Source organism: Mesoplodon densirostris, chromosome 1 (genome assembly GCF_025265405.1).
Source record: "Mesoplodon densirostris isolate mMesDen1 chromosome 1, mMesDen1 primary haplotype, whole genome shotgun sequence".
Taxonomy (NCBI): domain Eukaryota; kingdom Metazoa; phylum Chordata; class Mammalia; order Artiodactyla; family Ziphiidae; genus Mesoplodon; species Mesoplodon densirostris.
The window spans coordinates 66,474,153-66,491,922 of record NC_082661.1 but is presented as its reverse complement, the minus strand read 5'-3'; positions in this window follow the sequence as shown (position 1 = coordinate 66,491,922).

Here is a 17,770-nt window from a genome sequence, read left to right as displayed (position 1 = left end):
AAAAAAAACATGCAAATGGTATTAATTGTCTCCCTTTTTCTGATGAGGATGTGGAGACTCAGAGACACTGATGACAGTGGCAGAAGGTGTAGTCCCAGAGAACAAGGATTCCTTCTCCCATCTAGCAAACATTTACACTATCATTTTCTCTATCGGATTGTGGAATGAGCTTGGACTGAGCAAACATAACTGACCATGAGGCCTGCCTTGAACAGTTGCCAGATATTGATCTTCAATAGTCTATTTAATCGAAGTCTCAGTTTCTTCATCTATGGAATAGAAATGATAATATCTACCTCTTAGTGTATGAAATAACTTAGTATATTGTATGAATAACTTAGTATATTGGCATGCCTACATGAGATTAGGTGTCCAAGTGGTTAGTTTTGTTGTTATCATTTAAATCTATGTTGTAATTTCTTTGTAAAACTTAGCCTGCTCTTTCTAAAGAAACACTGATATGCTCTTTGTATAGAATGCATTAGGGAAAACTTTTCATCTAAGTTTTTTGTTAATATAAATGATGAAAAGGTAGCCTGGAACATTTTATACATCTGTTACAAAACCTCTGAGAGTTGTCTGGAAGAAGAGAGTTGTCTGGAACAAAAGAGTTGAATCCAAAGCAGGTGGCTGGACAGGACATATTGGTCTGTGTGAGGGTTGAACTTCCCTCAAAAACTCACACATTAGGGACAAAGTCCTAGGGAACTGTGAGAAAACAGTAATTAATGACTACAGACACTGCTTCCAGTCCTTGTGATAAAGTTTCTGTACAGAGCCATAAAGAGATCAGTTCCACATTTTATATTCACCTAACTCCAAAGCATCATTAACCAACAGGAGTGAAGTCCTACTAGCGCAGAGAACCAGCCACTAGGCATTTTATGTGCATTAACTCATTTTTATCCGTGCAACAACTGACATGGGCTGAATTATCCACCACCCCCCCACAAAATTCATATGTTGCAGTCCTAACCCTCAGTGATCTTATTTGTATATAGGGTCCTTACAGATATAATTAGCTAAGATGATGTCATCAGAGTCGGCCCTAACCCAATGTGACTTAGGTCCTTCCAAAAAAAAAAGAAAAAAAGGAAATTTGGACACAGACATGCACACAGGGAAAATATCATGTGAAGATGAAGACAGAGATTGGGGTGATGATTCTACAAGCCAAAGAATACCAAATATTGCCAGAAAACCACCAGAAGCTAGAAGAAAGGAATGGAACAGATTTTTCCTTACAACTGTTAGAAGAAAGCAACCCAGCCAGCTACATGATCTTGGACTTCCAGCTTCTAGAACTATGAGACAATAAATTTATTTTTTCTAACCCACCCAGTTTATTGCACTTTGTTATGGCAGCCCTAGCAGTATAGTAATAATCCACAAAGGGAGGTATTTTTATTCTCACTTTTTGGAAACTTATGCCTAGAATATTTGTTTGTCTTTCACAAAGAACCATAGCGAGTGATTGACAAAGTTGGAGGGCTAGCCTTATTCCAAAGTCCGTGCTTCTGGGCATGTAGGTTCCATTTTCCACCTTCCTTCTAATCGTTATGAAGAGAAAGTGTATCCCTTGTTTAAATGTTGCACTGGATAGCAAAACTTTCTTAGAAACCAAGTATATTTTGTAGAATAATCATTCATACCCATAAAGACGATTGACCTACCCCAGTGAGAAACACATCACAACACAGTAATAATAGCAAACATTTAAACAGTACTTTGTAGTACTTACTGGGGTTGGCTTAGGTTTCCATAGGAATACCTGTGAGGAGATGTTGGCTTCCCAGAGGAGGAGCAAAAAAAAGGAGGCTGTGGGATTTGCCAAAACAAAGCAATGAACATGTGGACAAGCCAACACTAGAACCACAGGTTCCTAATCCACCATGTTGTCTTCCTACCATGAACATAAGCTTTTCTTCCTTCTTCTGCATCTATTTACTTCTTACCTGTAAGCAAGAAGAGTACCTTCTTAGAAAGGATAGTCAGTCAGCATACCTTTTTAGAAAAAGCATGGCCATTGGTGCTGGACAGATGAGTTCAATTCTCAGTTATGTTCAGCCAGACCCTCAGTTATATTCTCAGTTATTCTCAGCTATGTTCAGCAAGGGCCTCAATTTGTTTAACTGTGGAGTGGACTGTTGTGAGGATCAATGAGGTAAACTATAAAAAGTGTCCCACAGAGAATCCCACTAAGGAAGTTGCATTACACTCTTCAGGAGAATACCTGGTTTAATCCCAGTTTCACCATTTATTCAGGGTTGTGTCTTGAGCTCACTTCAACTTCCTTTGCTTATCTGTTAACTCATACGTACCCAGGTTGTTGTGTTGCATGGATGCAATAATGCTTTCTACATTTTTTATTACTATGCATATGTAAGCAATTAATTATAAGGTATCTAAAGAGCTATTTTAAATGCCCAGAATATAGAAGGCATTAAATAAATATCTGTTTAATGAATGAAAACTACTATGTCCCACCCAACTCCAAGACTTAAAAGAACATGTCATGATAAACATAAAAACATAGATTTCACCTAAACAGTATCTACTTTGGTGAGAAAAAGGAAGAGAGAGCCCATTAACTCTGGAAAATTAGAACTTACTACTTTGACTCATAAGAGCATCTCACATCTTAGTTTTAATTTTAACTAAAATCCAAAATTTTGTTACAGAAAACTCTGGGCATTTTCTTTTAACTGTGAATTTAATTTTAAATCTTCTCATCCCATAGTTCAATATTACTACAACTAAAACATGTTTTAAACCATGTTCCTATGCAAATATTTTTTAGAAACACATATGGATTCTTCTCAGAGGAATTCTAATAAGCGTGTTGAAATCATGTCTAATCTGGGTTTGATATCTGATAACTGGAGATGCTAGGAAGACATATCCCATAGTTTTCCTTTGGAAACTAACCTCAAATGATACACTGAATGTTCAAAGTCAGTGCCTATTAATGCTTGTACATATGGTATTAATTCCACATTAATTCTGTCGAAAGTGATATCATAGTTAGAAGTTCCAAATGATGACATCACTAAAACAACTTGGTTTTCATGAGTGTGGGATCAGTCAGTGCCAAAATCCAGTTCAATCTATTCCTCCTTCAATTCTGACAAGTTCAGTTTAATTAGTTCATGGCCTCATAATGAACAAGAGCCTGGCTTTCTGTCCAATTTCCAGAGCCGTTTCTATTCTTTTCAACTTAAGTGCCAAATGCTTACATTGCTTTGCCCAATTTATACCTTTGCCTATAATTACTGGTCCCCAAGGTGTGATTGTCCTTTTTCATAAGAGTTTGTGCAGCTGCCAACATGAAGTTGTAAATAAATTGTAATACCGTTGCTATGAGATGTAAAAATCCCACAGCTCATATCCAGAGCCTTGTATAATAAACTCAAGTAAACATTCCATTTCCTGCAAGTGATTGTGGTCTGTGACTAGATTTAGAAAACAGGGCACTAAGTCATCTTTCTTTAATGAGTCGTTGAAAACAAAGTTGTATCCCATGAAACCAAAACCCGTCCTTGACCAAAACAAACAGCTTATTTGTAAAAGGGGGACAGATTTTTCTGTAGCTCATGATCTGAGTTCCATTTCTGTCATCACTGAGTGCTTGAACCATAGCAACCCCACCCCCCCTCGCCAGCACCCACTACCAATGAAGTACAAGAGATGATCGATTTTCTAACAAGAGAGGCAATGTGCTATAGGAGGAAAGAATGAGAAAATCAAGTGTAGAGGGACCCAGTTTTATGGCTTATCCTTCTACTTCCTACCTGTGTGACTTTGGTCATCTAAAACTTCTGTGCCTTTGTTTCTTTGGCTATAACTTGGGGAAAATGATGCCTACAAAGCAGGGCTCATGTGATCATGATAATGGGATAAACATAAAGCACTTAGCAACAGCTCAGTCCCACAGTTAGTGACACAGAAATGGTCATTGCCTCCTCCTTTTTCTTTGGAATAGACAAAATACCCTGCATTTCTCGGTTTCCACTGGACCAACTCTTAGCCTACTGTGTGGAATTGTGCTGTGGTCGAAGAACAAGCCATATGTTTTCTAACATCACTGTCCTTAAAATCTCTAATAATGCTTTCCTTTAAAATTGTCTCATCTGTGAAAGGTTATCAAGACTGCCAAAATGATACCCTAACTATGAATTCTAGTAATTTCTGAAATTCATTAAGACTATTGGAATTTTCCTCATTTTATTTTTTTAATCAAAAAAAGTTTACTGATTATTTTTCTTGCTTAGTTATAATAGAATTTAAGAAACTTAATCACTTCATATCAGAATTTTATCTTATGGAAATCAGAGAGGCCATGTGTTCAACTTAAACATTAAAAATATATTACATTTGAATGAATTATGAAAGAAATAACTGCTAATTAAGGTCATTGGGTACCCAAAAATAACCCAGGTCTTAGAGTCAAGATTAAATTAATCAAGATTAACAATTCACTTCTTTGTGTGGCAAAAACCATTAATGCTACCAAGTATACATGGTTTTTCCAACCATGTATATTTTCCAGCCTCCCTTGTATTTAGTTTTCATTTGGGATCATTTGACTAGTTCTGGTCAATGGACCATAATTGGAAGTGATGTGTATTTCTTTTGGGTAAAGGAAGTTGAGACTAAGTGTGCCTCATCCATCTCTCTCTCCTCCAGCTACAGAGGCCTGGAAAACATGTACCAGATGACATAGTACAAGATGAAGTAGAACCATATCATAGACTTTTGCACCAGTGAGAGATTAAATATTATAATATTAATATCAAGTATGTGGGAGTTCTTGTCTTTTGCATTAATTATCTGTACCTTTCTACTAGATCACAGCTCATAGTTCACCTTTTTTTTTTTTTGCGGTATGCGGGCCTCTCACTGCTGTGGCCTCCCCCGTTGCGGAGCACAGGCTCCGGACGCACAGGCTCAGCGGCCATGGCTCACGGGCCCAGCCGCTTCGCGGCATATGGGATCCTCCCAGACCGGGGCATGAACCCGTATCCCCTGCATCGGCAGGCGGACTCTCAACCACTGCGCCACCAGGGAGGCCCTCACCTTTCTTTATGTTCTAGAGAGGTTATGCCTGGTTTGTCAACCTTTACCAGTCCCTGGGTATCCTTGGGGTCACATTCAGTCTCCCCTTAAAAAAGTATACCTTCCCAAGTTCCCATATGATCCTGCAATCCCACTCCTGGGCATATATCCAGAGAAAACTCTAATTCTAAAAGATACATGCACTGCAGTGTTCACTGCAGCACTATTTACAATAACCAAAACATGGAAGCAACCATTGATAGATGAATGGATAAAGAAGATGTGGTATATATATACAATGAAATATTATTCAGCCATAAAAAAGAATGAAATAATGCCATTTGCAGCAACATGGATGGACCTAGAGATTACCATATTAAGTGAAGTAAGTCAGAGAAAGACAAATATCATATGATATTACTTATATGAGGAATTTTTTTAAAAATGATACAAATGAACTTATTTCTAAAATAGAAAGAGATTCACACACATAGAAAACAAACTTATGGTTACCAAAGTGGATAGGAATTGGGGGAGTGATAAAATAGGAGTTTAGGAATAACATATAAAAACTTCTATGTATAAAATAGGCAAACAACAAGGACCTATTGTATAGCCCAGAGAACTCTACTCAATAGCTTGTAATAACCTATAATGGAAAGTAATCTGAAAAAGAATATGTATATGTGTGTGTGTGTGTGTGTATATACATACATGTATACATATGTGTATATATATATATATAACTGAATCATTTTGATGTATACCTGAAACTAACACAACATTGTAAATTAACTATACTTCAATTTTTTTTTAAATGTGATTATGATGGTATAATATGAAAAATAAATAAAGTTACTTTAAAGATGAACTTAAAAACAAAAAAAGGATACCTTCCCAACCTTCCTATTAAGTTGTGTTTGGGTTTCAAGGCATGTTTCCTATTTACAGTTTCCATGGGAAATTCACCAGACAAGGCATCTTTGTGGTGACCACAGCCTTCACAAGTGGGTATCACTTTCACTTCTACTTGGTCCCACCATGTCTGCTGGGCACCATGTCCCAAGATACCAGTGTTCATATTGGTTTCCTGTAGCTGCTATAACAAATTACCATGAATTTAATGGCTTAAAAGAACAGAAATTTATTCTATCACAGTTTTGGAGGGTAGACGTTAGAACAAAGGTCAGCAGGCTCTGGTGCCTATAGAGGTGAATCCTCCCTTGCTTCTTCCAACTTCTGGTGGTACTGACATTCCTTGGTTTCCTTGCCTTGTACTCTGCTTCATCTTCACATCCACTTCTCCTCTGTATGTGTCATCTCCTTTGTGTATCTCTTTTAAGGATACTTGCCCTTGGATTGAGGACCCATCTAGATAAGCCAGGATGATCTCGTCATCTCAAGACCCTTAATTTAGCTACATCTGCAGAAACCCTTTTTCTAAATAAGGTAATATTAACAGGCTCCAGGAATTATTAGGATTTGGACATATCTTTCTGGAGACCATTTTTAGGCCTACTAAAATGTCTTCTATGCTTAGGTGAGCAACACAGAGCATCCTCCCATCTACGTTGCCTTCTAATATCAGGTTCTAACGCACAGTTGCCTTGCTCCTCCGTGTCTTAGAGTTTTCATTACAGAAGGATAAAATGTTATTTCAGCTTTTCACTAGTAGCTCCCATTTCCCTAAGATAAAGGCATAGGCCATGGGCAAACTGACCAACAGGACTTCCTTAGGCACTGATTGTCAAGGCTGTGTCCTCAAGCCAAAACTTTCTTTGGGAAGAACATTTCCTACCCTAAAAGATACCAGGCCAGCCCAGTTATCAGATCACTAGCCCTTCATCAGGATTTTGATTTCTAGGACTACTCAAAATACAGACTCAAACCTGGACCCAGGTACACTTAGTTATTTTGTATCTTTCAGTCCCATGACACTCTGAGAGCCTTGTAATCATAATTACTCACCACTCTTTTCTTAGCTCTCAGTGTGGATGCCTTATTGACTTTAACTGAAGTGCACTGAAGTGACAAGCTAATAACATAACATTTCAAAATCACATATTGAATCACCAATATTCCCATCTTGAAAAATTAGTACTGTAGGACTATAATTAAATATATCAGAACAGAAATACTCCTTCAATCATGTCATAAGCCCCTCATGTTTATAGATGGGACAACTCAGATCCCAAAATGATGACTCACTCAAGATCACCCAGCTATTCACTGGTGAGTCACAATTACCAGTTTATGTGTAGAATGTGTCCGAGACCATTAGTTCCAGGTTAGAAAACTTGAGTTTGAACCCAAATGTTGACACTTCCTAACTGCTGGAAACTGTTCCAAGGAAGTCACATGACTTTTCTCAGCTTCAGCTTCTTCCTCTGAAACATGGAGTGGGTATTATCCTTCTTATCATCTGTGTAGCTCAAGTAAAACAGCACAGGTAAAAAATGTCTTGTAAACTATCCCCAACTAGTATGAGCTCCTCAATAATACAGAGCATGTAGTATCCTTGATTGCCACTCTAGCACATGGCTCAGTGATTGAAACTTGAACAACATTTAGGGAAAGCTGAGCCAATGGTCAAGTGAATCAACTAGTTAATGAAAACTTGTGTTGTGAAAGTAGAAAGTGGTATCACCCTCATATAAAATGAGACTGTAGAGAAATAGAGATTAACAATCAGGCTCTGGAGCCTGACTGCCTGGATTCAAATCCAAGCACCAGCCCTTACTACCTGTGTCACCTAGGGAAAATCACTTAACCTCTCTGTGCTTCAATTGCTCATCTGTCAAAGGGGAAGAGTCCTGGCACTCACTGCATGGAGTTAAGGTGAGAATCAAATGATACAAGGCCTGCCTGGCTCAGAGTGACTACCTATAAGTATTTTCATTATAAGCTCATGTTTATATCCTTTCCTGGAATACATTCTAATCCAGCTTCCCTTTGTTTGTGTTTTCAATCCAGTTTTGGCACTCTTCCATTATCATGAGTTTCCATATGCTTTATCTCATTTTGACTTATTAAAAAAAGCAAACATCATATAAACCTTTGTATTAATGTATGAATATTCACTGTAACAAAAGGCACACAGATAGCCAAAGACAATATATCAAGATTACATCATGTTGTATCAAAACGGCCCTCTGATACCATAAGAAAGCACAGCTTTGAAAGAAGATGCCAGAGTATTAGGCATATTACAAATGAGATTATCATAACGTCACTCAGGAGTTATATGATTTAAACTGTGGTTCTCTCTTGGTCTCCTGGTGTTGCTTTAGAAATGTCATTGTCTATCTAATCTGTTCTGAGCATCAGTTATACTGTAATTTTACTGGCAACAAATGACTACATGTTTATAAACCAAAGTTACCGCTGTGACTAAAGAGTGTGATCCACTCTCCTTACCTGCTCTTGCTTGGCACTTTTCCTGGGATGCCCTGAACCCACCTCTGCATCCACTTAACAGATTTTACCTTCAAAGTTCAATGCAAGTGCCCCTTGTCACTTCAAAAAAATTCCCTACTTGCTATTTCTCTACACATTTAGCTATAAGATCCAGTGAGGAAGGACCCAAGTCTGATGCATATCTGTATCTAAGTGACATAGAACAGTGCTGTTGTGTTGTAGGTACTCAGAAGTGTCTTTTTGAATGAAACAAAAATCCATGAAAATGACTTTTAGTTAACCTTGATGGGTTTATTAACAAGCAGAAGTCCAAAATATTTTAGGAAAAATATATAAAGTAAAAACTTGAAATTTAAAAAAACATCTTATTTTCCTAATAATTGGGAAAAGATCAGTATTTTTTGACATTATCAATCTAGCTGTGGAATACTGATGTTCTATGGAAACATTAAGACCAACTGAATTACACTATTCAAAACCACAAAGAACAGGTAAAAGGGTGAAGTATGAACAACTCAACAAAAACTAACAAATATGCTCTTACTACCACAACTCAAACCTAATCCCCACTGCTACCAAGGCATAAAGATGAGAAAAATAATAATTACTATGTACTGGGACCTCCTATGCTACAGTGTCTATAATTCATTTTTTCTGAGCATCACAGAAGCCTTGCAACTTAGACTCTATCATTACTATTTAAATTTTTTTAAATGACATTAATAAATGCTAAATAAATTACCCAGAGACACAGTGTCAATAAGTGAAGAAGCTATAATTTGAACTTGTATGCATTTGATGCAAAGCCTATGTGTTTTCTCAATGACCTAGGTTGCAATAAGTAGGAGAGTAGAAAACTAACATAGAATTTGAGATTATCAACTACTTGAAAATGTCTTTACAGATAATCAAAAGTTAAATATTCAATAAAATATGTTTTACAGGGCTTCCCTGCTGGTGCAGTGGTTGAGAGTCCGCCTGCCTATGCAGGGGACACGGGTTCATGCCCCGGTCCATGAGGATCCCACATGCCGTGAAGCGGCTGGGCTTGTGAGCCATGGCTGCTAAGCCTGCACGTCTGGGGCCTGTGCTCCACAATGGGAGAGGCCACAACAGTGAGACGCCCGTGTACCGCAAAAAAAAAAAAAAATATATATATATATATATATATATATATATGTATGTTTTACAATAAGTCCATTTTACAGATGTAAAACCCAAGCCTAGAAAGGTTAAGGAGCTACTTCAAAGTTATATTACCCTCAATTTTTTATGTGTGTTTTTCTTTTTTTCTCCAAGTATAGTTGATTTATAATATTCTGTTAGTTTCAGTTGTACAGCAAAGTGATTCATATATATATATATATAATTTCTCAGATTACTTTCCATTATAGGTTATTACAAGATATTGAATATAGTTCCCTGTGTTATACAGCAACTCCTTGTTGTTTATCTATTTTATGTACAGCAATTTGTATCTGTTAATCTCATACTCCTAATTCCCTCCTCCCCACCCCACCCTTTCCTGTTTGGTTACCAGAATACATGTGTTTTTCTTAATGTATTTATTCAATAATTAACTCATCAAGAATTTTTGAGCAGGTATTTTTCTAGTCACTAGAAGCACAGGGATAAGTAAGAAATTATCTCAAATTTCAGCATTCCTTTTTATGTTTCCCTAGGCTGACTTTATCTCTTTTTAAATTTCTGTTCTCCCATTCCCCACATCCAAGTGTTCCTGGGAATACCTAAGATACTGGAGATGTAGATCCACCACAAGGTTAGTTTCATATATTTAATTAGCCTAGCCCTATTAGAGTTAAATTTTATATTTTTATCTGTCCTCCTCCTTCCCCTCTTCTTGGTAGTTGCCTCTTTCCAAAAGCCATATCACTCTCATAAAAGCTACAAGCTATTCCATGACCCTATCTATACCTACTTTCTAACAGAATCATTCTTACAAAGTTTGGGCTCCTGACTGGCAGAAACTAGGACAAAGAGAAACTTTCCTAGGAATTTTGGTCTTGGGATCAGAAACATCCAGATTAGCTCTCTGCTGGGCAAATAATATAAGATGTAAATCTCAGGGGCCCACTTTTGGAAGAGAGCCAATCTACATCTAGAGCCCCCTATATCCAACTGCCTAATTGTCATCACCTCTTAGATATCTCAAAGCTACTAGAACACAATATATTCAAAGCCAGACTCATACTCTTTGCCCCAAACCTGATTGTTTGTCAGAGTTAATTGTTGCAATGAGTAACACACTAACCCACTTTTAATCATGCAAGCCAGAAACAGGATTTATCTTAGGTCCCTTCCTTCCCATACTCCTCAAATCCCACTATCACTTGCTCCTTTTATAATCACTCCTAAATAGTTCTTTACTCTCTCCATTTTCTCCTTATTTATCACCTTATTTATCATTTTCTCCTTATTTATCTCCATTTTCTCCCCATTTATCATGTAGCTTAGGCTACAAAAATTTCCAGCTGATCAACCTGCATTCACTGTTGCTCTCCTACAGTTCACTCTCATAGCTAAAATCCTCCAATCTTTTCCATAATTCTTTGAATAAAGCAAAAGTCCTACAGTGCTTTGGGCTTCATTTCATGTCACCCTCTTTTTCATGCTCATGAGCACCTGCCATAGTCAGAACAAGACCTTTGCAAAAGATGTTAATTCCTACTTCTCATTTCAGCCATCTCTACATCAAGGGAAATACATCTCACCTCTATGACCATGTCAAATCCCTCATGATCAGCTCTTATAGCACCCTGTACCTTTCAGAGACCCAGAACAACCTGAATTCTGCTTGGGGACTGCACTATGGTTGCAATGTTCCATTCACTTGTGTGATTATCTGAATGAAATTAATCTCCCCCCCTAAAATCCATGAAGTAAGGACCAGGTGGGTAGGGAGCAGGTTTACTTTCTCTCTCCATTGTGTCTAGACCATATCACAGGGGCCCATACAATGCATTCCAGAATATCTGTTGTGCAAATAAATGCAAATGTATTACATTGTGACCCTTATTTTGTATAATTTGTTCTGATGACAGAAGAAAATTGCAAGTATTTCAAAAAGATTAAAACAAAAACAAATATTATATAGGCTATTTCTCTAAACTTTCCTTTAAAAATATCAGGCATTTTTAATCATAGGTGAGCTAAGTGCTAAATACAAAAAAAACAACGTTGAGATTCATAGACAAAATAAGCAGTTCCAATGACTCCTTATAACAAGGTGGTTGGCAAGGGACAAAATGTTTACCTTTACTATCCATTTAAAGTGTCTATGAATTGATCTGAACACTACATCTGACTCATAGTCATCATTAAATATATCTTCATTGAATAAATATGTGGATGAATGAATGGGTAAATGTATTTAGATTTTATTAGAAGGCAGTGCCACATCTACTGGAGGAAGGGCATTAGGAAGAAGTGGGAGGGACTTGGCCTGCAGGGTGCTTGGTGCGGTGGGGATGATGATTCTTGGTGAAAGTCTGGATGATTTCACTTTGTACTGGCTTTGCTACTAATGTGATGTGTGTGACCTTAGGATAGCAATTAACTTCTCCAGGCTCAATTTCCTCTTCTCAAAAATGAAGGAGTTGGACTTTGATCTATAAAACCCTTACCAGCTCTTACTTTCCAAGACTTCCAAATCTCTTTGATATTGGCTACATTCTGATTATTTCATTATATATATAACATGTAATATGTTATATATATAATTGTATATATATAATTTTCAATTTCAAGTTATCCAAAAGATATTCTAAACTATTTTTGAAGTAGTAGGTCTTATAATACCACACAAAAAAATTATGAAGAAAAAAAGCCAAAATCATGTCTCCAACAGAAAATGCTCATAATTACTACACTCTCACCCCAATATTGAAAATGAAAGTGGCCAGGCAAACTGTGAAGAGACTTGGGTACTTTGCCAGAGCTTTCCTTCAATATCATGGGGAGGTTGGCTGGTAAACCATGGCAAAGATTGCTGCTGATACCCCCAAGAATAATAAGCACCATTACCTGATAGTAGTAAATAGTTTCTTACAGCTGGCTGCAAGTGTTTCCTTTTCTACATAGCTCAAAACCTAATATGATACACAGTTTGTAGATTTTTGGAGCAATTCTTGAAGCCTAAGAGGATGTTGCCTCTGAGAGTTGAAACCCACTACAGTGAAAAGATCCAGTCTCCTTTCTGCTAGAAGAGGGAACACCCTAATGCTATTTTGAGTGGCCTTATTTTTTAGGAAATGGTCCTGTCATTCAGGTTGAAGGACAGGGTTGTGTGACTAATTATGTTTTCCTTTGCAAACTACTCCACCTTCCATTATGCAAAAGCCTTAAAGAGCTATTTCTAGAGAGGGCATACCACATTACACTCTTTTCTAGAAAAACATTCAAAGAATGAATTTAGAGCAAGAATGTCATCTCCAATGCTATCTTCTGCGGTGGGCCTCTCATTGGTAGAATTAATCTCTCTGTTTTTTTTTTCAAGTGTTATCAGGATTCATTGATTGTTCTTCTTTTCATACATTTACATAAAAAAATAGTTGAAGGGAGACCACAGGTCACTCTGATGTGGTGTGACAAGTATTTACTCTTTATATTAAGAGGAAATGTGAATATTATCCCACCACAGACAAAGTAGAAACAAGATTACTGAGTCACAATTTCTTAAGATGATTTCAGGTACTATTGATAGTTACATGAATTGACAGACTGTTCTGTAATTTTTTTAAATTCTAGAATAGCTACCATAGACTTGGATACCATTTTTATTTTTTAAACAGATTCTTGGGTACTTCCTTGGTGGTCCAGTGGGTAAGACTCCACACTTCCAATGCAGGGGTCCCAGGTTCGATCCCTAGTCGAGAAACTAGATCCTGCATGCATGCCACAACTAAAAGCCCACAGGCTACAACTAAAAAAAATATTCTGTGTGCTGCAACTAAGACCCGGTGCAGCCTAAATAAACAAACAAACAAACAAATAAATAAATAAATAAATATTAAACAGGTTCTTGAGGTATATTTTACATATCATAAAATCCCTTCCCTTCACATGTACAATTCAATAATCTGTAGTTAATTTACTGAGTGATATATCCATTACCATAAGTCAGTTTTAGAAAATGGTCATCCCCCAGTAAGATAACTTGTGCCATTTATAGTAATCTCTATTCCTACCCGTTGCTCCATAGAACCACTGATCTACTTTATGTCTCCATAAATTTTCTTTTTCTGAACACTTCATATAAATGGAGTCATAATATGTGACTTCTTGTGTCTGGCTTCTTTCACTTAGCATGTTTTTGAGGTTCATTCATAACATAGCATACATCAGTGGCCTATTCCTTCTTATTCCATTGTATGAATACATCAAATTTTGTCTATCCATTTTCCAGTTGATGGGCATGAAGAAGTTATTTCTAGTTTGGGAGCCATCTTGAATAAAGATGCTGTAAACATTTGCATGCAAGTCTGTGTGTGAACACTTTTTTAAGGTAGATACCTAGAAGTGAAATTTCTGGTCTATTTAATCCTTTAATATTCAATCCTTCCACACAAATTAATTCATTGGCTATATATATATATAGGCCATACCCTGTGAAAGGATATTAAGGGAATGAAATATATTCTCTTGTGGGGGAAATAAGACATGCACACAGAAACATATAAAGCAATGTCCTAGAGAGGTGGAGTTTGGAGGTGGAGAGATTGGGTTCAGTAGAAAAATAGGAAGACTTTCTGGATGAGGTAGCACTTGTGTAGAGACCATGAAGAATAAACAGGATGTCAATAGATGAACATTTCCAACACAGATCTTTTTATGCTAAATCCCCAGTGGTGTGCTTACTTATACACAGTGTGAAGAAGGATAGTCATACTGATTTGAGGGTCAGGATTTATGTCCTCCAGGCCTGACTCAGTCTCTAAGATATGTTTAAATTCTCAGAAACTTTGTTTTCCCATTTGAAATAAGAATCATCATTTTCCTCTTTAATCTTTGCTTCCCTTACCTCCAACCTACCACAGGATTTGGGAAAGAAGTCCTTGAGGTATTGAATGTAAAGGTGCTTCAAAAAAGTGTAAGATTTTCTTCAAATCTAAACCTAGTATTTTATAGAAATGTGTTGATATGAAAAACATCCTATAAGAAGAAACCTTCCATATGTGAGCTGATACAAGTGAGTTAAGCTATATTTTAGTATAGCAGAGCAAGCCCTACTGACTTGAGCAGGTTTATCTCTGATCTCTCTGGTGTCAGTTTCCTCTTCAGTAATTTTAATCTAACCACACTAGCCTTCCTGTTTCTTTAATATGCTGAGCTACATATCCTGCCAAAGTCTTTGAATTTACTATTCTCTTTCTAAGACTATTCTTCTCTTCACAATTTCAAAAGTTATCTCCTTTTTATTTTCTATCTTCTAAAGCCACCCCCATTAGAGTTCTTCACTGACTACCCTGGGTAACAGTGACATTACTATATATGTAGGAGACCTGAAATGTAGTAGGCACTCAACATTTATTAGCTAGAATTAACCATTACTATTAATTTTATCACTATTAACACTGTGTTAGTTTGCAAGGGCTGCTGTAGCAAAGTACCACAAACTTGACAGTTTAAAAAACAGAAATTCATCGTCTCACAATTCTGGAGGCTAGAAGTCCAAAATCAAGATGTAATCAGGATTGGTTCCTTATGAGGCCTGTAAGGGAAAATCTTTTCCAGGCCTCTCTCCTTGCTTTGTAGATGGCATCTTCTCCCTATGTTCCTTATCACCTTCTCTCTACTGTGTATATCTGTATCCAAATTTTCCCTTTTTATAAGGATACCAGTCATAGTAGATTATGGTCCACCACCCTAATGACCTCATTTTAACATTTACCTCTGTAAAGACCCTATCTCCAAAAAAGGGCACATTCTGAAGTCCTGGGGGTTACACTTGAACATATGAATTTGGAGAAGACACATTCAACCCATAACAAACACTACTCTTCAAATTGGTACCAAATGGGCATTGCTCCAAAAGGAAATAGTTCTTAGAAGAACACCAATGCAGGTTGTAGTTTGATGATTCTAAGCAAAAAGCAGACAATTACATTAGAAATCTCGCCCGTTGGAAGACACATTGCACTCACATGCATCTGACTGACTTAGAAATTTCTCTAGTGAGGCGTGTCACTACCTCACTGAAGCAGCCATCCTCCCAGTCAGTGAGAGGTACTCAGTAGGGAAAAATATCCTGCCCAGGTCACTCTCTCATGCACTATGTAAAGTCAAGAACACATTTAAGTCTGTGAACATAGACTATTCAAATGCTAAACTAATCAAAAAGAATGAGGGCAAAAGGTTAACTGAAAGAAAAGGCAAACTAAAATGTTTCTCTGTTTTATTGTTTACTCAGCACTCTCTGGTTTATGTATTGTAATTCTTGATAAGTAATGGTCATTGTATACAAACAGCCTGAGTTTGCTGTGCCACCTAAAAGAATTTACTTTTTTCTGAACAGCATACAGAACACAATTAAGAAAGGAGAGATGAGAATTTCAATTTCTGATAAACAACAAAATCTCTGATGTTTAAATGATTACTTGCTCATGATGAGATAAAAATGTGTTAATGTGTAATATTTGACATATCCCAAGAGAATTGACATTTTAATGCGACATCTTTGAAATAGGTAAAACAAGGACTGTTTGAAAGTTGAAGGAACAGGTAGGAAGATCAAGAGACTTCACCAAGGTCCACAGAGCACTTTAGGGAGCAATATACAGGCTGAGTTGGGGACTCTGTCTTCCAGATGCTTCATGCAGCATACTTTTCTATAGATTCTACTCCCTATGGCTACATGGAGAGATTTGGAGGAAAGGGTAGGTACACTTTGTTTCAATATCAGTCTTTAGGTTTTTTTTATTGCTTTTTATTGGATTATAGTTGATTTACAATGATGTGTTAGTATCAGGTGTACAGCAAAGTGAAACAGTTATACATATACATATATCCATTCTTTTTTAGATTCTTTTCCCATATAGGCCATTACAGAGTATTGAGTAGAGTTCCCTGTGTTATACACTAGGTTTATATTAGTCATCTATTTTATATATAGTAGTGTGTATATGTCAATCCCAATCTTCCAATTTATCCCTCTCTCCCCTTCCCCCTTGGTAGCCATAAGTTTGTTTTCTACATCTATGACTCTATTTCTGTTTTGTAAATAGGTTCATTTGTACCAATTTTTAAAATTCCACATATAAGCGATATCATATATTTGTCTTTCCCTGTCTGACTTACTGCACTCAGTATGACAATTTCTAGGTCCACCCATGTCACTGCATTATTTTGTTCTTTTTTATGGCTGAGTAATATTCCATTGTATACATGTACCACTTCTTCTTTATCTATTCCTCCATCAACTCCATTTATGTTGTTTCCATGCCCTGGCTATTGTAAATAGTGCTGCAATGAACACTGGGGTACATGTATCTTTTCGAATTGTGGTTTTATCTGGGTATATGCTCAGGAGTGGAATTGCTGGATCATATGGTAGCACTATTTTTAGATTTTTAAGGAACCGCCATACTGTTCTCCATAGTGGCTGTACAAATCTACATTCCTACCAACAGTGTAGGAGGGTTCCCTTTTCTCCACAGCCTCTCCAGCATTTATTGTTTGTAGATTTTTTAGATGATGGCCATTCTGACTTGTGTGAGGTGATACCTCATTGAAGTTTTGATTTGCATTTCTCTAATAATTAGTGATGTTGAGCATCTTTTCATGTGCCTCGACCATTTTTTGATTGAGTTGTTGTTGTTTTCTTTTAATATATTGAGCTGCATGAGCTATTTGTATATTTTGGAGGGTAATCCCTTGTCGGTCACTTCATTTGCCAAGATTTTCTCCCATTCTGTGGGTTGTCTTTTCATTTTATTTATGGGTTCCTTTGTTGTGCAAAACATTTTAAATTTAATTAAGTCCCATTTGTTTATTTTTGGTTTTATTTTCATTAACTGAGGAGGTCAGTCAAAAAAGATCTTGCTGTGATTTATGTCAGAGAGTGTTCTGCCTATGTTTTCCTCTAAGAGTTTTACAGTGTCTGACCTTACATTTAGGTCTTTAATCCATTTTGAGTTTCTTTTTGTGTATGGTGTTAGAGAATGTTCTATTTTCATTCTTTTACATGTAGCTGACCTGTTTTCCCAGCACCACTCATTGAAGAGACTGTCTTTTCTTCATTGTATATTCATGTCTCCTTTGTCGTTGATCAGGTGACCAT